Source organism: Ascidiella aspersa, chromosome 2 (genome assembly GCF_963924565.1).
Source record: "Ascidiella aspersa chromosome 2, kaAscAspe10.2, whole genome shotgun sequence".
Lineage (NCBI taxonomy): Eukaryota > Metazoa > Chordata > Ascidiacea > Phlebobranchia > Ascidiidae > Ascidiella > Ascidiella aspersa.
In genome coordinates, this window is record NC_139448.1 from 35,811,964 (window position 1) to 35,837,218 (window position 25,255).

Genomic DNA, 25,255 nt, shown 5'->3' on the forward strand with positions numbered 1-25,255 from the left:
GACATATGGCTAGGTTCATTGCGCAATTAATATATATATAGGCTTATATTTAATCTACCCATTACCGTTTTCGCTTTTTGCGACTCAAATGTTACCACCATTAAGTTAAGTTCTTCTGCGCGAAGACAACACGTAAAATCGTTTCAGCATAGTGTTGCTTAACACCAGGGTTGTCACAAGTTCAGTCTAACTGAGCGTCGGATGACATAATTTGAACATGTTAGCGGGCCACACCAACACAACTGAATTAGGACAATAGTCTTAAAAAGCAGTAAATCCGACATTATTTTAAATGTCTGCAGTTTGCGCCGTATGCGAAAAGAAAATCAAAAATTTATTAAAAAGGCCAAAAAAGAAAGAATTATTATAGAGGCCAAATAAATATTTAGGTTTGCTTTATTGGGAGTCAACTGCAAAAAATGGTCCTACACACTACAGATTTAACATCACTGACTCGATTTGTCCAGTGTCTCGAAGGTAATTGATTCCACAATTTGAAAAACAACCGTTACACTTCCACAATTTCTTGACACACCGCAATATATCTTTAAAAAACGTTTGGCTTTTATTTACAAGTTAGGAAATAATAGACTTTAATTTTGTGGCATCTTTTGATTTTGCTATTTGATATGTGGCGCAATATTTGTTGCCTCTTGCGGCTGCAATGTATAGCATTTAAGCGCCGCTAGCTGTCGCTGTTTCCAAGACATTACACGCCTATCCGTCTTTAACCGTGATCACGTAGGCGGTTGGCCCAAGGCGAGGCCTTGCCATTGCACTTCGGCTTGGCTGACCCTTGCGATTACCCCAAATGCGGGTAACTCAGCCGTATAATTTCTGTTAGCGGGGTTTGTGTTCGCGCAAAAAAAAAAAAAAATTAGAAAAATCGATGCACTGTGGCGAACCTACTAGTGTGCATCAACGTCAATCGAAAGGTAAAGATCGCCTGTAAAAATTAAATTTTTTAAAACTAACCATGACACAAAACTTATAAATAAAGAAAAATCCTATCAACGTTGGTGGAAAATTTTGAATCCAATATACAACACTAATGGGTGTATGCATTGTTTAGTGTGGGATTCTGTTCTTACACAAACGTCACCAAAATTTAATGCTTTGTTAAAGGCCAAATTTGTCTAATTATTCATCTGTAAATCAGGTTACACTGTTGAACGAAATAACATTGTAATGTATTTCGATTCGAGTAGGAAGTGTTGTCTAAAATCGGTAATCTTAAGAGTATTAAGATAGTACGGGGTTTTCCTGTCATGTTTTGATATTATTTACTCTATTTATGAACTTCATTTGGCCAGGATTTGTTCGTTTTTACAAAAATTAGTTGTGTAGAGCAGTTTTGTACGTTTGGACATTCTTATGTCCAGTTGTTAAACTGGCGTTTGTTCACCGATTTTAATAAAACACACAAAATGTTTGCCGTTAGATGACGCAAGTGAGCTAATTGGAGTGCGTTTTTACATGGTGGCGCTAGAGGGTAAACAAGGTTAGGATCTTCCTTTCCAAGGCGGGTTTAAGGTCCAACTAAATGCGCCTGGTATGGCATAAAGGAATTAACAGAACGCGACGAAAAAAACACAAGTAGGCTACAAGAGGGGAAAAATATAATTTTTTTTAAATAGTTTAAAATGTGCTTGATCTGATTACATTAACATCTAAGGAAACGTTTGTGTATGAAGCAAAGTGCACAATAAAATATGTAACAACAGACTGCCCGCTATGCGCATTTTTTTCCGTGACTTTTTTAATTTTTTTTTGTCTAGCGCAAGCAAAAAACAAATCAAAATTTTTTTTACTAATATTTGATCTCCAGTCGTTTTCTGGCAATTACTATTTTGCAAGGATTTTTAAATATAATACCTTAAGTACCCATTTTTACTTAGTTTGGAAAAAGTGCTCATGTTAGTTTTATCCGAGCTACGTACGACCACAAAAGTGACCAAATTAGTTTTTTTTTTCAGGTTAAAAAAAGTTTTCAATTCCTATTCAAATGGCAAAACGCGGCGCGACGTCTCGCGTTTTTCGCTTTTGAATCGAAGATTTCTTTGTTATGTAACTTTTGTAACGAAAGTAACGCTTCTCCAACCTAAAACGTTAACAAAATAAACGAACTTTGTGGTGTTTTTAAGGTTGCACATTTTCCCCGGACATGGACCTTTCGTTCCTGTAAAAATTAGCATCTAAAAACCCATTTATTTGCAATAACGTTACACTTACAATATATATTTGTATGCTATGAATTTGTACGAAGAAAAGCGTAACAATTTGACATATGGCTAAGTTCATAGTGCAGTTAATATTTATATAGGCCTATATTTAATCTACCCATTACCGTTTCCGCTTTTCGCGACTCTAATGTTACCACCACTAATTTAAGTTCTTCTACGCGAAGACAACACGCAAAATCGTTTCAGCAAACTGTTACTTAACACCAGGGTTGTCAAAAGTTCAGTCTAACTGAGCGTCGGATGACATAGTTTGAACATGTTAGGGGGCTGCACCAACACAACTGAATTAGGACAATAATCTTGAAAAGCAGTAAATCCGACATTATTTTAAATGTCTGTAGTTTGTAAAAATTGTTAAAAACAGAAATTAAAATTGTTAAAACTAACCCTGACACACCCGACCTCAAAACTTATAAATAAAAATAAATCCTATCAACGTTGGAGGAAAATTTTGAATCCAATATACAACACTAATGGGTGTATGCGTGGGATTTTGTTCTTACACAAACGCCATTAAAATTTAGTGCTTTGTTAAAGGCCGCATTTATCTAATTCTTTATTTGTAAATCAGGTGGCACTGTTGAACGAAATAACATTGTAATGTATTTTGTTTCGAGTAAGATGTTTTATCTAAAATCGGTAGTCTTAAGGGTATTAAGATAGTTTCCTGTCTTGTTTTGATAACATTTACTCCATTTGGCCAGGATTTGTTTGTTTTTACACAAAATAGTTGTGTCGAGCAGTTTTGTACGTTTGGACATTCTTAGATGTCTAGTTGTTAAAATGGCGTTTGTTTACCGATTTTAATAAAACACACAAAATGTTTGCCGTTAGAGGGCATAAGTGAGCTAATTGGAGTGCGTTTTTACATGGTGGCGCTAGAGGGTAAACAAGGCTTGGATCTTTCCTTCCAAGGCGGTGGCGCTAGAGGGTTATATGAAATAAACAAGGCTTAGTCCAGTAACGAACTGCGTCACGTATGACAAAAATCCCTTCATGAGGCTATATGAGCTTAGACCCTTCTTAAAAATATTAGTTTTTACTTTTAAGGCTGTAAACGTGTGTTTATAAATTTGTTGATGTTAAGGGTTGACATCCGTTAATACTTTAGAGGTTAGATAGTGGTGGCTCTTGGGTGACAAAATAAATAGAAAAAAACTTCGATATAAAACTCTAAATCGGAGTTTATTTTGTGACGTTAAGTGCCGTTTTAAGGTAAAGCTTGTCATTTCTTTACCGATTTAATATAGCATACACAAAAAGGTTTAGCCGATGAAAAAATACGTGGAAGTCAACCTTATTTAAAAATATAACATTCACCTTATACTCGTTACTATCTAAAACTTTTACACTTCCCTTGTAAAAACTAAAAACAGACTGGACGTCTCATGCAAAATAAAATGCTGGCTGTTCACCTTTTCTATTACTTTATGAAAGACAGACTACACAACCTTACACAAGCTTATCTCAAATATCCTAAAATTCTCTTTCCATCGTATCTGATGACTGAACAACCGGATCTGAAGTTGGCAACCTTTGAACAATTACAATTTATATCCGATATTATCGGAAATCCCCTAGTTAGTTTTATAATCCAAGGCCTTCGCCAAGTGGTATATACTAAGCGGACCTGTAATTTCCCCCATACGTGTTCAGTGTTCACGAAGTAAACCTTTTTCTTATTTTCTCTTCTTGTCGCTGAATAAACTGGTTGTGTGTCGCACAGGTATTTCCCCTGAAACAAGCTAAATGCATTCTTTACGTGAAAGGCGCGCACTACCGCGCATAAGTGAGTGAGTGTGCTTATGCGATGCGGGCGCCATTTTCTCGCGCAAAAACGAAAAATGGAGCTATAGCAAAAGGGAAACATCTTACACTATTGGTAAACCCGTCCTGTTGGCCATGAGTGTCATTCCCTGATAATTGCTTTCAGAATAGTAAGCCGAAACGTTGGTTTAACAAATATATACTAGAAGAACTTATTTTTAATATAATATGCCTTGTAGAAACAGTATATTATTCACCCTACTTGTTATAATGGTCGCCACATTCACCTTCTTTATTTGTACGTATACTGTTACCATACTGTAACCGTTTAACTATCTTTCGTCACATATTTTGCTTTTTTACTTCATTAAAATAAACCAAAATCTAACATGTGAGTTCGGCGAAATGCCAAGTTAATGTCAATAAGCTCACAATTTACTACAATTTACCAGGTCGTTGTATTGTAACGAAACTTTCCCTATGACTTACCAACTTGTTGCACTTGCTAACAAACCTTGTAGTGTTTCTGGTCTGCGAGCACCACGCCCACTATTGTACAATTGACGTTACTTGACTTAAGCCTTCCAAACAAATGACTTGAAGTATTTTCATGACGCATTTTTTTAATAAAGCTGCATTATTTATCCCAAGTCTTACATATAAAACTATTTGCTTCTTATAGGTTTTATTTTGTTATTTTTCAGTTGAGTTATTTTTCATGATCGGATTTTTTTTACAAATGACTGGACGAGTTACCAATTTTAAGAATTTAACATTCAATTTTTAGGACAAGGACTTGACTTGGAATTGCCTTGTTCTAATTATGACTTGACTTCTTATTCATTTAAAATACTTAACTTAGACTTGAGTTATTTAGAAAATGGGTTGATCTGGACTTAAGTTTTTTACAAATGACTGGACTCGGACTTCGGTCATTTCACAATGATTTGTTTACATCACTGAATAACACCTTGTCCTTCACAGTATTCCAAAAGCTGTTCTTATATATCAATATTGCATTTAATGCCCAATTATCAAGAAGTCATAATAAAGCGAACCAACTCATGGGACATTTGGCGACTTAATTAGGTCTTCCACTAATCATTGTACATTTGCGACAAAAAAACATATTTTTTAACAACGAAAAACTTCAGTGCGCAAAACTTATTTATTGACACAATATTGCGCTTTATAAATGCAAAACATGTACAAGGTGATCCAATAAGAATGTATTGTCAGATGGTAGTTTTCTATAATTACTGTTTTTACACATGCGAAAACTTAAATGTGAATACACTACGGTTATTGGTATTCGGTTTATGTTTTGGTATTTTGAAGTTAATTTTCGCAAGGATTTGCCAACAGGAACCGATGAATGGGATTGGATTTATTTATTGTTGCATTCTTGGTTGGATTTATTTTAATACATTCTTTATATTTTGCTAAACCTGCACCAGTTTAAATAAAATCCAAAAGCGACATTAGCAGTGAATTGAGAATGTCGTGAGTTTAAACTTGCAACAAAACGTCATAGTCTACCCGAAGCAGCCGTAAGTATTACACGAAAACTTCGTATAGCCCTAGCCTAGGTACACAAGATGGATAACGATCGGATCATAAGCAAACAATCGGATCATATGTGGAAATTGCTAAGCTTGTAACTCTCCGGGACTACAACCATAAGACCGAAATAAGAACGACAGCAACGTCAGAATAAAACACAGTTTGGATTAAGACCAAAATAGTGGATTAGTAACGTCTAAAGCGGAATAAAGTTCTAAAACTATCGACATAAGACCAAAATGGCCAGAATCAGGCCTGAACAACACTTTAACAAATCCTACACCTAAGAACATCACTAACTCCCCTAATAAACTCAACCCAAACCCGCTTTCTAACCCCACGCATTACCCACCAATAACCACAAACAGGGCTTATCATACAAAGGTGTGTCCAATTGCGATTATTATTATTTTGGTAATAATAAAGATATGAAGTCTTTTTCTGTGCTCTGTGAAAGATGCAAACAAATGAACTGTTCACTGTACATTTGCCCGTCACTGGAAGGTCTACTACTAAACGAGGTATAGGTTCTCAATCTGGGATAATTTGAGGGATATTTTAAAGTTCCAAAGAAGTAGACATAAACGGTACGAGAGTTCAAAATTATTATTGAACCCAAAATAAACCTTCAATAGGGAATAACCTGCAATTTACGATACATTCCAAGTAAGTATAAGCCTATAAATGCGTAAATTGTTACCATGGCACCATTTTACTGCAATAAAAGATAAGCCTGTACATTATGTGGCAAAACATTACTGACCGCTGTTTGTTTTGAATTCGTTTTCTTTGGTTTTGTTTTGCGTTCTGGTTAAAACTCACTTCACCATTGCAAGCCAATTCTCGTTTGACCAGACAGTAGATATAAACTCACATCATAGTAACAAGAGTCAAATAACATTATTTGTTGCTTATATAGAGGCAAACTGCTGTGCAGTATTTATTAAAGGCAGCAAAGTGGACAGGGCGTTTAAGTAACTGGATAATTACGCCACAGGCACACGCACCCAATCAAAGTTTTCGTCGTCTCCAACGAAAACCGTTAAACAAAAACTGTTCAGAGGAACCGGAATAAAAAAATGCCATGGTTTTACAAATGTTAAGAGTGAGAGAATGGCGATGTTTTGAAGTGATACCGGTTTACAAAATCACCAAGTTTAGAAAGTGGCACGTAAAAAGGCGGAGATAGTAACTCTTTCTATTCAAGTGTTAAGTGTTAAAGTATTAATATTCAGGCTGATGTGTTGGTATATCAAAATAGACCAATCGTGTATTAACATTGTGAGAACCATAATAGAATTCGTTACTGTGTACAGGTCTAGTGTGCATAATTAGAGTGGATAGAGTAAACTTTTAATATCTCTTTTTTTTTTCGAAAAGGTCACATGATCTGCTGACACATTGTCGCAGACTGACTGGATCCGCGTGTTGTGAGTGCGATCAAACATTGTGTTTAACGACGGTTCGTTTGCTCAGTTTACTGCTCCGGGCAAAGTCAGTCAAATAAACCGTCGCAACGTTTACATAGTGAGTCACAACCAAGTGACTTTGTCTTGGTGACTTTCCAGGTAACCCATACGAGCAGCCTTTGCTTATACTTCTCGAAACTCCCGATTAAAAGTCAAATGTTAAGTTCGCAATACCATCGAAAACAAATCGAAATTGGTTGAAACTTTCTTTGACAATCTCGGTTTAGTTTTTTGAATTCTTTTTAAATTAGTTTGGTTTAGAATTAACAGAAAAGTTACATGGTAATTTCATTGGTGAAAGTTAACGCATCATGAAAAGTCTAAAATTAACTTTTCTTGGGACTTGCGGCGAAAATCAAAACAAATTTGTTTTTGCATTTTAATTTACTTTTTGTTTCTATCAGTTTCAGTTTGTTGAAAGTATGTGTTTTTTTGCGTTGGGATAACTTTGTGGAACAATGAGTTTTGTTTTTTGCAAGGCGTTTAACGTTTACCACACACTTTTGTTTTACATGCCCTTGGTTTACAAGCATATTTTTTAACAACGAAAAACTTCAGTGCGCAAAACTCATTTATTGACACAATATTGCGCTTTATAAATGCAAAACATGTACAAGGTGATCCAATAAGAATGTATTGTCAGATGGTAGTTTTTCAGAATTAGTGTTTTTACACATGCGAAAACTTAAATGTGAATACATTACGGGTATTGGTATTTGGTTTATGTTTTGGTATTTCGAATTTCATTTTCGCAAGGATTTGCCAACAGGAATCGGTGAATGGGATTGGATTTATTTTAGTGCATTCTTGGTTGGATTTATTTTAGTGGATTCTGTATATATTGCTAAACCTGTACCAGTTTAAATAAAATCCAAAAGCAACATTAGCGCTGAATTGAGAATGTCGTGAACTCAAACTTGCAACGCAACGTTATACCCTACCTGAAACACCAGGTTTATTATTCAACGGAAAGACGTTTTTGGTGCCTTTGTTAGAATTCTTTGAACACCAAGTACGGTCTGTGGCCCAAGGTGCACAAGACGGATAACGGAAAGCAAACAAACGGATGATATGTGGTAGTTGCTGAACTAGTGACTCTCCTTTGAAATGTAAGGACTACAGCCATAAGACCGAAATCAGAACAACAGCAATGTAAGAACAAAACACAGTTCGGAATAAGACCAAAATAGGACTGATAACTAATGATATTAGTACCACCACTAGTTATCAGTCCGTCAATCTCTAAAACCGTCGAAATAAAACCTAAATGGCCAGAATTAGGCCTAAACAACACTTTAACTAACCCCAAAGCTCACCCCTAAGTACATCACTAGCTCTCCTAAAATTTTCAACACCAACCCTTTAACGGCAATAAAAGATAAGCCTACACATTTTGTGGCAGACATTACTGACCGCTGTTTGTTTTGAATTCGTTTTTATTTTTTATTTTATTTTTATTTATTTATTTATTTTTTTTTTTTTGTTTTTTTCGTTTTTATTGGTTTTCTTTTGCGTTCTGGTTAAAACTCACTTGACCATTGCAAGCCAATTCTTGTTTGACCAGACAGTAGACATAAACTCACATCATAGTAACAAGAGCCAAATCACATTCTTGTTGCTTATATAGAGGTAAATTGCTGTGCAGTATCTATTAAAGGGAACAAAGAGCAAGAGCCATTTAACTAATTGGTTGGGCATGCCGCAAGCACACACACACAATAGTAGCTTTCGCGGTCTTCAGTGAGAATCGTTGAACAAAAATGTGTAACAGCTGCTTGAAAGAAACTCTTGATTAGAAAAATGCTGTTAATGTACGAAGTTTCGAAGTACAAGCTGGTTTCCAAAATTACCAAAGTTGGAAGTTAATACGTTAATAGGCGGTTAAACTTCAGGGGCTCTTAAACTGGGGTACATGGACCCCTTGGGTGTACGTCAACTAGTTTTATGAGGTCCATCAAGGTCCAATTGAAATATTAGTGTAAATTTGAGTAATCATTTTTTAACAAAAAGTGTTAAATTATACATGAAACGATTTTGCACTGAATGCATATTTAGACTCCATTACGCTTACACATTTTTTGAACCGGAAACAGCAAATTTTTGAAATCTATTTGTATTGTGGCATCAATTTATGACGTCATCTCTACAATTCCTTACCTACGCTGGTCCACGCGAAGCAAAAATATTTTTTAGGGGTCTGCGGTAAAAAAAAGTTCAAGAACCCCTGAAATCTCTCTTTATATCCGAGTGATCAATCAGCCAAAGCTCACTGTAATATCTAGGTTTATCACTACACGGTACAATGAGTTTATAACATTATCAGAACGTTTCAATAGCAAAATGTAACTAAAACTATCCGACTAGGCCCGAATTGAGCTTACTGCCTAATTTTCGTATGTTAGATGAATTAAAACCGTCTTTGCAATTTTTGTTGTTCAGGGTGGATTATTAGGTAAGATACACTAACACTTCAATATATGTTTTTTTAAACAAGAGAATATGTGATACTGATCATTTGTAAGCTCTTAAGAATGTGTTTAACGGTTGGATTTGCAAACAAGTGTAAAAAAACGTAGCATGGACGCCTTGGTTTTAAATCAGTGTGTACCATAGATTGTTACGGGTGCTCAAGTTTGCGCTAAATGAAAAATGCTCACTGAATTATATGCAGAGTGGTGAACGAGGTAAAATGTATTTTAAGTTACGTTAAACAATTATATAAATGTAGGAATTATGTGGAAATAGCACCTTATAGCCTACGCATCAACAGAAATATAACAGTCAACTTCAATATGAGCGCGTCCGTCGTTAGGGAGATCGCTCAACTTTGCGAGGTGTGTGTCGCCCCTATGCCACCCTAAAGTTACAAAGTTGCACACAACAAACACTAGGCTGAAACACAGTTAACACAAGGCTGAAAACGTGCTATGGTACAAGTTGGGAATGTTGAAAATAAATAAAGATTTATTAATAATGTTAACAAAACGCTATCTATGTTTGAGGAGTAATTCATTATATGTCAAACTATAACCTTTGGTGCTTTCAAGTTTATATTAGTTTTAGCCAGTTGTTGGGTGACAATATTGATTTAAAAAATGTAAAAATCTTAACAAATTCTCATGTTTTTGATAAAATTTATGTTTTTTCTTGTTAGTTCTCATTACACATCACATATTCCATGAGACAAAAGTGGTCCAGAATGTATGTATTATTTTGTGGCTTGCATTGATTCTTGCTCTTTAAATCATTCCGATAAAAATATACCACTTAGCTGTTGTTCCATGTTTGTTTTTTTGCAGGAATTTTTTTATTTTTTACAGTAGAAAAGTCTTCAGGAAATATTTACAGGTTAACACACATCTATATTATAAAATCTAAGTAATCTGAGATACTCAAATCAGCAACAACAATTAAATTGTTAGTTTAATATCAAATTAGTTACATGCAAAAAAGAAACTTGCACTGTTATTCATCAATATTATTATTTGTCATAAATTCATGCATTGTTGAAATTCTGATATTTATTAAAAAATAACTATACTCATGTAGTTTAAGTGGAATTACTTGCAGGCTTTACTTAAATGGTTTAGTGATGAATTCCAGTTCAAAAAATCTAGGTGTGTTCCTGCAATAAAAATTATTCGACTAAACCTATTAACAGTCACAGTGCGGACTAAACCGGGGCTGGTCTAGAGGTTAGGGTGGGTCAAGTTTTATTTTTAAATAAAGAATATAACAATACTTGACCCACCCACACCCAAACTCGCACCCTAACTCAAATTTTGTGCGTTGATTTTATAACTGTAGTAGGATTCTAGACCAGCGCCCTAAACCGGATTTGGCTTTGTCTTTCATCAGTAATAAACTAAACCATAAAAGCCACCAAAATCTGCAGCCAGGCACCTGCCAAAAAGAAAAAATGACAGAAAGGGACCAATTCATAGTCACCTTGCACCGCAACTCCTGTTTAAATAAACTTGTGGTCCCACGTTTTGCCATTTGAACACCAGTTAGCGATGGATTGGGAATCTGGTGGCCAATGTTTGTTAGTGGATGACACAGACAAACACCATATAAAACACAGTAACTAATTCAGGACATCCATGAGATATTAAAAGCAATTAAATAAAATACCTGATTCTACTTAATACTTATGCATATAGCTTCAATTAAACCATACTACTACCTGCTGCTGTTACTATTATACAAAAATAAATGCTAAGAAATGTTGTTGTCAGAACAGCGTTACCAACCAGCATAGTTAAATGTACATAATAAATACATTAACTAGACTGATCAAAAAGGCCATTCCAATGATTTGTATATCATATAAGTTGATTTTACCTAACTTGACGTTGCCTTGTTGCAATAAAAACAAATATTTTCTGGTGCCAGTAAAAACGAAGTATATTTTGTAAAATCAACAGAAGACCCTTAATAACGGGTTGGGTAAAATCAACAGAAGACCCTTAATTGAATTAAAACGGACGAATTAGCCTAAAAATACCCATGTTCATTTTAGGTGAAGGGTTATAATTGTTAAAGTTAAGTTTTTTTTAATGTGAGGGACATTTTAAAGTTCCAAAAGACAATTCTGTATTTGAAAAAGCAGTTTTTTTGGTATATTGAACAAATTTAAATAAATGACGAGGAAGTAGATATAATAGATGAAAGCTTGTCAGTTCTTAATGGGTAATTTTTTTTTAAAGTGTAGGCCTACGGACATAGAACACATCTTAAGAAAATAAACTCTTTCAGGGGAATTTTATTTAACATAGCGGGATCGTCACCTGCGTACTAGCGATCTGCGCAGACCAGCGCTTCGACCAGCAGACCGGAAGGCTCGTCATCGCAATGAGAGTTCCAAATTATTATTAAACCCAAAATAAACTTTCAATAGGGAATAACCTGCAATTTACGATACGTTCCAAGTTATTAAATGCCTGTGAATAGGTTTAATCGTAACCATGGCACTATTTTACGGCAATAAAATATAAGACTACACCTTATGTGGCAAATTATTGAACGTATAGTTTGTTTTGAATTCGTTTTCATTGGTTTTCTTTTGCGTTCTGGTTAAAACTCACTTGACCATTGCAAGCCAATTCTGGTTTGACCAGACAGTAGATATAAACTGACATCATAGTAACAATAGTCAAATCACATTCTTTGTTGCTTATATAGAGGCAAACTGCTGTGTATTATCTATTAAAGGCAACAAAGAGCAAGGGCCATTTTACTATTTGATTGGGCATGCCGCACATACACACACACACACACACACACACACACACACCGACACACCCAATTGAAATAAAAATGTATATTTAGACTCCATTGCGCTTACACATTTTTTTGGACCGGAAACAGCAGATTTGTGAAATCTATTTGTGTTGTGACATCAATATACGACGTCATCTTTAAAATTCCTTGCCTACGCTGGTCCACGCGAAGCAAAAATATTTTTTAGGGGTCTGCGGTAAAAAAAAGTTCAAGAACCCCTGAAATGACTCTTTATATCCGAGTGATCAATCAGCCTAAGCTCACTGTAATATCTAGGTTTATCACTACACGGTACACGGAGTTTACCACATTATCAGAACGTTTCAATAGCAAAATGTAACTAAAACTCTTCGACTAGGCCCGAATTGAGCTTACTGCCTAATTTTCGTACGTTAGATGAATTAAAACCGTCTTTGCGATTTTTGTTGTTCAGGGTGGATCATTAGGTAAGATACACTAACACTTCAATATATGTTTTTTTAAACAAGAGAATATTTGATGTTGATCATTTGGAAGCTCTTAATCATGTGTTTAACGGTTGGATTTGCAAACAAATGTAAAAAATATGCAAATATATGTAAAAAAAACGTAGCATGGACGCCTTGGTTTTAAATCAGTGTTACGTTAAACAATTGTATAAATGTAGGAATTTATGTGGAAATAGCACCTTAGAGCCTACGCATCAACAGAAATATAACAGTCAACTTCAATATGAGCTCGTGCGTCGTTAGCGAGATCGCTCAACTTGCGGGTTGTGTGCCGCCCTATGCCACCCTAAAGTTACAAAGTTGCACACAGCAAACACTAGGCTGAAACACAGTCAACAATAGGTTGAAACACAGTAAACATAAGGCTGAAAACGTGCTACATCTGTGATAAAGCGCTTCGCTTCGAGGTGTTTTGTCAATACTAAGTCTCGATTGCCGAGGGCCAAAGCCTTAACTTACTTCTCTTTTAGAGATTGTACAACTCTTACAGCGCCGCTCGTCGCAAAACATGGTGAAAATTCTATCAATAAAAGGGAAAGCAATATATGACGTTGACAACAAAATTAAAAAAATAACTAAAAACTCAAAGCTCATCTACCGTTAATTCTAAGCACGCCATTTGAAATCAAACTTTCAAGTGGATTTTCGGCAACACATTGATATAATGCCACACATCATCTTCACCAACTACTTCCACCTTCCGTTCCCACGCCAATATTCACACGTGACGTCTTCTCAATAGGAGATCCATTTTTCAACCACCTATATTTTACTGCAGATAAACTTGTAGCTTTACAATGAAACATTGCTGTTTCACCTGTTGGACAATTTGCGAGGAGATGTTCGTGACCCAAGTTGGTTTGTCTAAAAACAAACAACTAGTGTAAACGGCACTTTTTAATGATAAATTGTAAATATATACAAATCACCGGGTGATATTCGAAGTCTAAACAAAATGAGGTATAGTCGACAAGAAAATGTTTGCAAACTAGATTTGACTTGCATAGCTTGGTTGGTAGACCAACTATACCGAAAAGTTTAGGAAGTTCGAATTATACTGCGGGCTAACGTTTAGGTGACCGATGTCTTTCGGAGCCTATAGTAAGACTACCCGGAGTTCTAACGACAGAAATATTTCATCGTTGGTTAACGCCAATTTTAAACATGTTGATCGCGACCCACACGTTTGGTATGTTGATTTGGATCAGTGGTTCCTAACATTTTCATCGCAGTGGTAGTAAATACAAAAAGTACATACCGCGCATTGTGACGTAATAAATATAAACTGTTCAATCCAGTCAAAATTTTGACTCGTTTGCGAAAAATACATTTACTGTTTATACTTTAAAGGGGGCTCTGCTCAGAACCTGCGTCAATATGCATGCGCGGTTTCACCCTCAACTAAAACGTGCATGTTTTGGTTAAATTTAAAATTCCCACATAGAATTTTAAAAGTCTCTCTTTGGTGTAAATTCGCCCCGGTTGAGAACCTCTCGTTTAGGGTATACTTGTCTAATTACAATTAAGCGTATGAAATCGGCCTGACCGGGTTTGTCACAAAACATATTCTAACTGTTAAGTTCACCTGTTATCTCCAGTCTACCACTTGATTTCACACTTTCAAGATCATTTGTAGCCTCACACTCGTAAACTCCAGCCATATCCCCTGTGACGTCATGCAGCTCAAGTTGTCCGGCGCGCGTGATCACGTGACTTGAGGGAAGGTGACCATTAACCTTTTTCCAAACAATTTTAGGCGTTGGGCTGAAAAGGTTAATATTAACACTGTAGGGAATAATGTTTGGTGTTTGTGCAAAATATTTTCAAAATCATGAGCTTATTTTGGCAGTATTTGACATTTTATGCTTTACAACATTATTTAATTAATTTTCATCACTCGTATAAGCTACACTTACTTTCCACTGGCAAAACATTCTAAAGTTATGGTTTCACCGACAAGAGAATAGGTGGTTGGTTTTGGTTGCAACATCATTACTGGCGCATGTTCTTGTTCTGAAAACAGAAAGGCTGTATGAGATACATATTTCTTTAATAAGAATTACAAAATAACATATTATATTTACTTTCTCCAGTAACTAATAGATTAATTTCCGATGAATTGTGTTCCCTGTAAATATCAAAGTATGGCTCCTTTCCAGTAATGTAGCAAGTATATACGTTCGAGTCAGCCCTTGTTGGGTTGGAGAGATAAAGAGTTTCTTCAGTTTGTGAAACGTAGTACTCGGCTGTACCCGGTGAACCAAGTTGGTTGTAGTTTTCTTCCTTCTCCCAAAAGTAATCGACCGAGTTTTCTAAATCAAAGTACGACTTAGTGATTTCAAGGATCTTTATTGTATGCTATTAAACTAATAGGTTTTGCTCCTACCTGGTGAAAAGTTAGCTCCGTCGCACGTTAGTTTCACACCCACACCTTGATTAGTCGTAACTATGGAGCGAGTTTTGTCTTTGAAAGGTCTAAAGTCTAAACAGAGAAAATCGACACAAAAGAAAACAACATAAAGCTGGGCAAAGATGCATGATTGCTTGATTTTCTACCAGGCGACTCGTTAAGCACATTTTTACCAGTAATCTAAAAATGTGCCTTTGTAAACTATCACTTATCGGTATATTTTCACCTATCCGTACATATAAATAATAACAGCTGGTGAAAACCCTAACTTTGAAAAAAGCACAAAAACTTTGAATAGCTCGTGAAACGGTACAATTGGTTTGATTTTGTTATCTGCAAATTAAATCACTTACATTTTGTCTCAAGAAATGCCAGATTGCTTAGCGCAGTTCCTTCATTATTGGAGGCCAAACATTGATACTTTCCTTCGTCAGAAGCGTTGACTCTTGAAATTATCAAGCTGCCATGTTGGTCCACCAGAAACCTGCTATGTTCTTTATACAAAAACAATTTATACAAAAATCTTCGGTTAAATTTAAATACACATGTGCAATATGAACGAGGATGCTTTAAAGGATCTTTTAACACAAACTAACAACTAAGATTGTAGACAGAAATTAGATCAACTTATTAACTCCAGCTGATATAACTTCTCCATCTTTCTTCCAGTGGTATTTAACATTGGTCAAGTTTGCCTTACAGCTCAATGTGACGTCATCGACCACAGCCACCTCCAAGTCAACAACAGTGACGTGCTTTGGCTCCAGAATGAAGATGTTGGCTGAAACTATAATAAATACATCAAATGTTTTGTAGCTATGGCAATACAATATTGGGTAAAAAGCAAGTAGTTATGGAGTCAACTGTGTTCCGCCTCATATACTCTAAATGACCTTCTCAACCGTATAACCTTGTCCACGTGACGACAAATTTAAACCGCAAGTTATGACGTCATTGTGTGCAACATTATTTCAAGTCAAAGTCGATTAAAAATGCACACAAATCGTTTACAAAATACAAAAAAAAAAAACTATAGTCAGCTTATGGAAAATTGTCATTCAATTGAAATTTTATCAAAAAAATATAGTTTAGAGTTGTATTCCATGACATTTTAATTGTATTTTGTCTTCGTTGGAGCAATAAACGGTATTCACGAGCTTGCAGAATTAGCCACCCTGGCCTAGTTTATCGCGTTATGGGTTGAACTCGAACTTCGCTGTTGCTTTATTATTTATCTCCGATTTGGACTGATGTATTGAAGTATTTGCAGTATTTTTTCGTCTGTGATTTGCAATTATCCCATTTTCTGTTTCGATCACTAGGTCGTTGTTAATATTCTAAAACTATTTTACATTGTATTGCAACTGTTTACACAAAATTCTTCGAAAATACCCAGCGTCTTGTTTGTTTGTCTATTTCAAATAACAAAAAACAACAACTATAAGCATTATTATGGGCTTTGCATAAATTAGAAAAAATAACTAAAACGTGTGGTTGACGACGCGAAGACACTAATGCAGTACTTTAAACAACAATATGTTGTTCAAATCAATGTTTTTCTAAAAGGTTAAATTTTTGTCAAAAAAATATATTTTTAGGTAAAAATTTTTTTCAAGTCAAAATTTCTCATTTTTAAGGTAAAAAAATAATCGTCCTATTATATCATACTACTTCGTAAAAGCTTTTAGCACAAATTTTAGTAAAATTGGTTTTGGTCAAATAATGGTATTATGTTGCGTATGTTTAATAAATTTATATTGTTTCTATTTGTTTAAACTAACTAGTTATTCCTAAAAAAATAAAAAAGCAGGCAATTATTTATAACATTCCAGTAAATAAATAATAATACCTGATGCAAAAGTGAAAAGAAATACAAGAAACATTTCAGCTTGTATGATTAGTAAAAAACACGTTGCTTTTTTTTCGTGGAAACCATGCGCCACAACAATTAGAAGAAAAAATAAGAAATTAGGCCAATAAAACAAACAAATAAAGCAGTGTTAATTTCATGTAAAAGGGCGTTAACAGAAACAGATTGTGTTGTTGGCAATAGTGATAACTTAAAATTTAAACGTATCATACAAAAACGTTGAACTGTGATCAATGTTAATGAAGGAGCCTTTATGGAGGTAATTCTGTGTAGAGTTTCGCTGCGTTTTATCAGACTAAAAATCATTAAATATCCCCAAGGCCGCCTTTAAAGGGCATAAACTGACTCTCAAAAAACTGACTCATAAAGGTACCGCCATTCAACCATATACATGAACTAACAAGCATTGACAAAAACTAAAGAGATCTAAACCATACTGTTGGTAACATACTATTTCACAGAAGGGCTGCGTATTACTCTAAGCCTACAAATATTAACACTCTGGGGAAACCAAATATCGCATGGTTTGTATAAATTTTGCAAAAATAAGTAAACAGTTGCAATGTTATATTGATGGATTTGTTAACAGATTAAGCTAAATTGGATTTTCTTCAGATTTTACATCACATCGATTTTGACAATATGTCATGTAATAATTATTGAATATTCATATCAGGAATAGCACTCTTATCATCAAAAAAGTAATTTGCAACTTTTGTATCTGAAACCTGTTTAAAACATTTAAGAAAGAACTGTAGTCGATACTCTTCGAAAGATTGAAAAAAAAGTTTATAAGTTTATAAAAGATCCTATGAAATATTTTTGACTGAGCCCTTTAACCCCACGGCTGCCCCTTTGCGATTTAAATCTAACGGAACTACAAAGCTACTTCAATAAATGTTTATGCTTTAGGGATTCAATCGAGGCGATAAAGACTTAACATACGACTCAGTTCCTGGAATGATTGTTATGGATTGTTTTAAAATAAGTGTGGCCTCGCAAAACAATTTTAGTCCCATGTAATTCATTTACTGGCACTTTTTTAGGATTTCGGTTTGTTAATTTCTTGTATTTTATTACAATATAGGCTAAGAAATATACACAGGCCCTTAGAAAGATTAATTTGTGTGCTGTTTTGTTTTAAATGAAAAATATGTGAAATTAAATTCAGTTAGTAATGTGGGATTTTCCGCTTTATGAGAAAATTGTGAATCCCTACAGTGCTTTGACGCGGTACGTATCGCTATTTCCTATTATTTAGCAAATTAAGTAATCAAAGAACTGTCGAGCATCCACCATAATAAATATAGGGGTAGACCCTTTGCCAATAAACCTTTAAGCAAACTGGTACTTTGCATCAATGTCTGGTAGTGGCAAATAATGATGGCAATGTGCAAATTCGATTATTGGTGTGTTAAGTTCACCTAAAACTGAAAACAACTTAATTTGCAATGAACGTGCAAATTATTTCAAGATTTTGCTAACAAAAAATATTTTATTTGCAGGAAGTTCAAGAAAAGTAGACTTTAATTTTGTGGTGTGTTTTATTTTTACTCTTTGATCTATGGCGCAACATTTATTGCCTTTAGCTGCTGCAATGTATACCATTCGAGCGCTAGCTGTCGCTGTTTTTATAACATAAACGCCCATTATCAAACTCATGTGCATCCGCGTGCACCGAAGCGTGCAGATCGCCTTTTTCCTATTTTCGCCGCTGTAGTTATATAACGCGTGTTTTTTCGCATCATTGTGAATAAAGCGTCGACCGCTTTAGCACAATCACTCACAGGGTAATTGCCTCCAACTAAAAGACATTTAAACGGATGATTAAGGAACTAACATTGAAAAATGACCCTTCCCCCAAAATACGTCATTACCCTTCTCAACACCGTCCTTCACCACACAATATGGAAAGCCCGAATTAAAAAAAGTCATAAACCTAGACTCACAACCTACCCCACCCCAACACCTAATATCGCGTTTTAATATGTCAATTCGATGCCGGTGCCAAAGAGAACAGGTCAAACCCAACTCTCCCCGCATTGACCTGTTCGTTAAACTTACTTCCCTCCTTTGGTACCAACTGACCCCTCCTCTCCTACCAAGCTAAATTGTCCTTGCCCCATGTGAAACCAAAACCATAGGTCTGCCCTAACCCCTTCGTAAAATCCTATGTTTGTTTCTGTTTATTTTTTATTTTTTTTATTATACCTTTATTGTCTTATCTATCTTGTATTCGTTTTTAAATATTTATTCAAATTAAGGAAAAGTTACTCTACTGTCATTGCTCGCCTTTTTCCAGCGAGCCACCATTTTGTTTTTCGAACCGCCATTTTTTTTCAGTTTTTACATTGACATTTTGGTTGATATGTACAATATATATTAATGCATTTATCTTGCCGTGCGAGAGCTGCACCAGCCCGAAGAAAATTTTTTTAAATTAAATATGTATATCCTTAGCCGATGGGAGTTATGAAAAACATAGAGCAAGTTGTCCAGTAACACACAGACCTGCTGATGCATACTCCTCTTGGTAGGGGGAGTGAAAAGCAGGTCAACTGTAAATTTCCCAGTTTTTTTAAAATAATTCACCAAATCATATGAGCAAATAAAACGAAATTATACGGACCCATAATCCATTTATCTGTCCATGCCTTTTTCACCGCTTATATTTTTTCGACAACATTCCAAAATAAAAGACCAAAAAGGGGCAATGATGAGCCCAAACCAAAGGGGGGTTTGCAAATTGCCAACTTCACCAACCCTGAGGTACTGAGTCCTCACAAAAGTTAAAAAAAAATCACAGAAATGATGCAAAACTGTATAAAATAAAATTGTTAGAACTAACCATGACACACCCTAACTCAAACGTTCACCCAAACCTTAAATTATAAATCCTGAATAATCCTACCAACGTTGGAGGAAAATTTTTAGCCGTTATATAACACTAACAGGTGTATGCGATCCGGGAAAATAGCCACTTGCATTTTTTAGTATGGGATTTTGTTTCTACACAAACGTCATCAAAATTTAATTCTTTTTTAAACGGCAGTCGTAAGAGTATTAAGCTAGTACGGGTTTTTTCTGTGCTGCTTTGATGACATTTACTTTTTTGTAAACTCCACTCATCCATGGTTTGATTTGAAAAAAAAGTGAAAATCAGTATTGTATATGTTTATGTCCAGTGGTGAAAGCTTTTTATGTTACCCCATTCATATTTTCCTACTATTTTCTGGATTAACTTAGATTATTTTTTAAAATATCGCAAAGTTTAGTTTTGTCTTTAAGCTTGTCAACGTCAGCTTATAGATTTGTTGATGTCAAAGGTTGACATTTGCTAATATTTGAGGTTGGAAAGTGGTGAATCTTGGTGTGACAAAATGTATAAAAGATCTTCGATATTTGTTTCGTGACGTAGAGTGCTTTTTTAAGTAAAGCTTGTCATTTCTTTACCAAATTAATATGGCATACACAAAAAGGTTTAGCCGGTATAAGACGTAAGTGAGCTATGGTAAGTATTTGTAAAAAAGTATTCGCGGGTCGCTACTCTGCGTGTAGTTCTTCCATTACTTCTTGATGTACCGCAATAAATCTTTGAAAAACGCTTGGCTTTTATTTACAAGTTAAGAAAGAATAGACTTTAATATTGTGTCGTGTTTCCATTTTAACATAAGAAATGTGGCGCAACTTTGATTGCCTCTAGCTGCTGCAATGTATTGCATCCGATCGCCGCTAGCTGTCGCTGTTTTCCTATTTCGTCGCTGCACTTATTAACCCGTGACGCGGCCTTTAACCCAACCTGTCGGTGCTATTTTTTATTCTCGTCCTTCTTTCTATTTTGTTGTTTCAGCGTAATAATAAAAAAAAAAAAAAAAAACAACGCGACACGTGTTTGTTTTGCAATACCTCTTGACTTTTGCATTTTGCAACTACGGAATAAAGCAGAATAGATCATAGAAATGATGCAAAGTGTAGAAATTAAAATTCTTAAAACTAACCATGACACACCCGACCTCAAAACTTATAAATAAAGAAAAATCCTATCAACGTTGGGAGAAAATTTTGAATCCAATATACAACACTAATGGGTGTATGCGTGGGATTCTGATTTTACACAAACGTCACCCAAATTTGATGCTTTGTTAAAAGCCGAATTTATCTAATTATTTATCTGTAAATCAGGTTACATTGTTGAACGAAATTACATTGTAATGTACTTTGATTCGAGTAGGCCGTTTTGTCTAAAATCGGTAGTCTTAAGGGTATTTAGATAGTACAGGGTTTTCCTGTCATGTTTTGATATTATTAATTCCATTTATAAACTCCATTCGATTTGTGTTTTAAAAAAACATAGTAGTGTAGAGCAGTTTTGTACGTTTTGGACATTCTTAGTTGTCCAGTTGTTAAATTGGCGTTTGCTTACCGATTTTAATAACACACAAAATGTTTGCCGTTAGATGGCGTAAGTTAGCTGATTGGAGTGCGTTTTTACATGGTGCGCTAGAGGGTAATGTCTTGGTTTGATAACATTTATTCTATTTATAAACTCCATTTGGCCAGGATTTGTGTTTAAAAAAAATAGTAGTGTAGAGCAGTTTTGGACGATTGGACATTCTTATACGCCCAGTTGTTAAATTGACGTTTGTTTACCGATTTTAATAAAACACACAAAATGTTTGCCGCTAGGTGGCGTAAGTGAGCCAACTGGAGCACGTTTTCAAATTGTGGCGCTAGGGGGTTATAAAGTTAACAAGGCAGTCCAGTAACTAACTGCGTCACGTTTGACATAAATCCAATCATGAGGCTTTATGAACTTAGACCCTTCTTAAAAATATTAGTTTTTACTTTTAAGGCTGTAAACGTGTGTTTATAAATTTGTAGATGTCAAGGGTTGACATCCGCTAATACTTTGGAGGTTAGATAGTGGTGGCTCTTGGGTGACAAAATAAATAAAAAAAACTTCGATATAAAACTCTAAATCGGAGTTTATTTTGTGACGTTAAGTGCTTTTTTAAGGCAAAGCTTGTCATTTCTTTACCGATTTAATATAGCATACACAAAAAGGTTAAGCCGGTAAAAAGATACGTGAAAGCCACCCTTATTTAAAAATATAACATTCACGTCATACTCGTTACTATCTAAAACTGTTACACTTTCCTTGTAAAAACTAAAAACAGACTGGACGTCTCATGCATACTAAAATCCTGGTTGTTCACCTTTTTATTACTTTATGAAAGACAGACTACTCAACCTTACACAACCTTATCTCAACGATCCTAAAATTCTCTTTCCATCGCATCTGATGACTGAATAACCCGATCTGAAGTTTGCAACCTTTAAACCAACTATGGTTAATCATTTACGATTGGTAAGTTCGGTATTTCCCCCGAAACGACTTTTTCTTTTTGTCATTTAGGCCTTACTAAACAAACAAGTCTTTAGCGTGTTTAGCAAATGTCAAGTTCCCGTCTAACCTATTTGTAGAAATCAAGCTTTGCAATACTTGGCACTTCTTCCTATTTTTGCTTGCGTTTTCAATACAATTGCGATCATACAATTTTCACACAATAGAAAGCAATACCAGTATAGAAATACAGCAGGCTTTCTGTAAAGCGAAAATTGAAATTTAGCGAATAAAATGGCATTTACAAACAAACGGTTGCGAAAATAAAACATACTAAATTTTGATGTCTGGCTTGTGTAGAATCGTCGTATTGATGCTGGTGCCGACTGCAACATGCACCGAAAACAACAGCTTAATATAAGAACTAAATTGTCCCTAAAGGCTAGAAGCTGTTTACATTCTTTACGTGGAACCGCGACTATGTGTTTCAGTCACATTAACTGACTATGGTAAAAGCAGGTATCGAAACGTAACAATTCACAAGCCATGATTGAAAATTATTCCGAATTCATGCCTAAAAAACCTAATGTTATTTCGTTTTTCGTTGCTCTGTGAAAGCAGTACAAACAAAAGGACTGTTCACTGCCCATCACCGGAAGGCCTACTACTTTACCAGGTATAGGTTCTCAATCTGGGATAACTTTTTTCATTTGAGGGACTTTTTAAAGTTCCAAAAGATAATTTTGTATATCTGCGTACTAGCGGTCTGCGCAGACCAGCGCTTCGACCAGCAGACCGGAACGCTCGCCATCGCAATGAGAGTTCCAAATTATAATTGAACACAAAATAAACTTTTAATAGGGAATAACCTGCGATTTACGATACGTTCCAAGTGAGTATATGCCTATAAATAAGTAAATTGTAACCATGGCACCATTTTACGGCAGTAAAAGATAAGCCTACACCTTATGTGGCAAAACATTACTGAACGTAGTTTATTTTGAATTCGTTTTCATTGGTTAAAACTCACTTGACCATTGCAAGCCAATTCTTGTTTGACCAGACAATAGAAGTCACATCTTCATGCCGCAAGCACACACACACAATAGTAGCTTTCGCGCTCTTCAGTGAGAATCGTTGAACAAAAATATTTAACAGCTGTTTGAAAGAAACCCTTGATTAGAAAAATGCTGTTAATGTACGAAGTTTGGAAGAACAAGCTGGTTTCCAAAATTACCAAAGTTGGAAGTTAATACGTTAATAGGCGGTTAAACTTCAGGGGCTCTTAGACTGGGGTACATGGACCCCTTGGGTGTACGTGAACTAGTTTTATGAGGTCCATCAAGGTCCAATTGAAAATATTAGTGTAAATTTGAGAAATCATTTTTTAACAAAAAGTGTTAAATTAAACATAAAACGATTTTGTACTGAACGTATATTTAGACTCCATTGCGCTTACACATTTTTTGGACCGAAAACAGCAGATTTTTGAAATATATTTGTATTGTGACATAAATTTATGACGTCATCTCTAAAATTCCTTGCCTACGCTGGTCCACGCGAAGCAAAAATATTTTTCAGGGGTCTGCGGTAAAAAAAATTTCAAGAACCCCTGAAATGACTCTTTTCGAGTGATCAATCAGCCAAAGCTCACTGTAATATCTAGGTTTATCACTACACGGTACACGGAGTTTAAAACATTATCAGAACGTTTCGATAGCAAAATGTAACTAAAACTATCCGACTAGGCCCGAATTGAGCTTACTGGCTAATTTTCGTACGTCATTAGGTAAGATACACTAACACTTCAGTATATGTTTTTTTAAACAAGAGAATATGTGATATTGATCATTTGTAAGCTCTTAAGAATGTGTTTAACGGTTGGATTTGCAAACAAATGTAAAAAATAGGCAAACATATGTAAAAAAGAACGTAGCATGGACGCCTTGGTTTTAAATCAGTGTGTTGCATAGATTGTTACGGGTGCTTAAAATTTGCGCTAAATGAAAAATGCCCACTGAATTATATGCAGAGTGGTGAACGAGTTAAAAAACAATTATCAGGATGGCCGTGGCTATTTATGAAATAAATGGCTTGCTAAGTCGTCGGTATTTGTCTAGTTTAAAACGACGGTTTATAAAAACTAAAACACATGTACCAGCATTTCAAAGTGCATAGTCTCAGGTCGCTAGATTTTATTGCATATCGAAATGATTCAGTGAAACTGCGCTTTCTTGGCATTTTTCATATTTGTTAACATCTGTTTACCACAAAAGTCATTTTTTTCGATTATATTATACGTGTTGCAAAAAGAGCTGAAAATGGCAGAAATGCAAGTTTAAACACCTCTCATCTGAATAACATTGGTCTTTGAATCGACCCATTCACTGTTTTCCAACGAAATATATTAATCGAAGACTATATACGTATCGCCAAATACACAAAATGCGCAAAATAACTACCGCTTAATTACGAGGCACCAATTCAGCTTTCTTTTGTGTTTATAGGATTTTGCTTTATTGTTTCACCAAACTTTCTAATAGTTATCGTCTATCGTGTTTTATGTTTACATTTATTGACACAATATTGCGCTTTTCAAATGCAAAACATGAACACTACACAGTGTACAGTGTGATCCATGTCAGATGGTAGTTTTCCAGAATTAGTGTTTTTACACATGCGAAAACTTAAATGTGAATACATTACGGGTATTGGTATTCGGTTTAGGTTTTGGTATTTCGAATTCAATTTTCGCAAGGATTTGCCAACAGAAACCGGTGAATGGGATTGGATTTATTTTAGTGCATTCTTGGTTGGA

At 35.2% G+C, this 25,255-nt stretch overlaps 1 non-coding gene across 1 annotated transcript; it reads left to right on the forward strand.

Moving 5' to 3' along the window:
• The first annotated feature begins 709 nt into the window (after positions 1–709).
• Positions 710–866, forward strand: LOC146165525 (U1 spliceosomal RNA). Its single transcript, XR_014494622.1, has one exon. It is a non-coding gene; the product is annotated as a U1 spliceosomal RNA (small nuclear RNA).
• Positions 867–25,255: the final 24,389 nt, after the last annotated feature.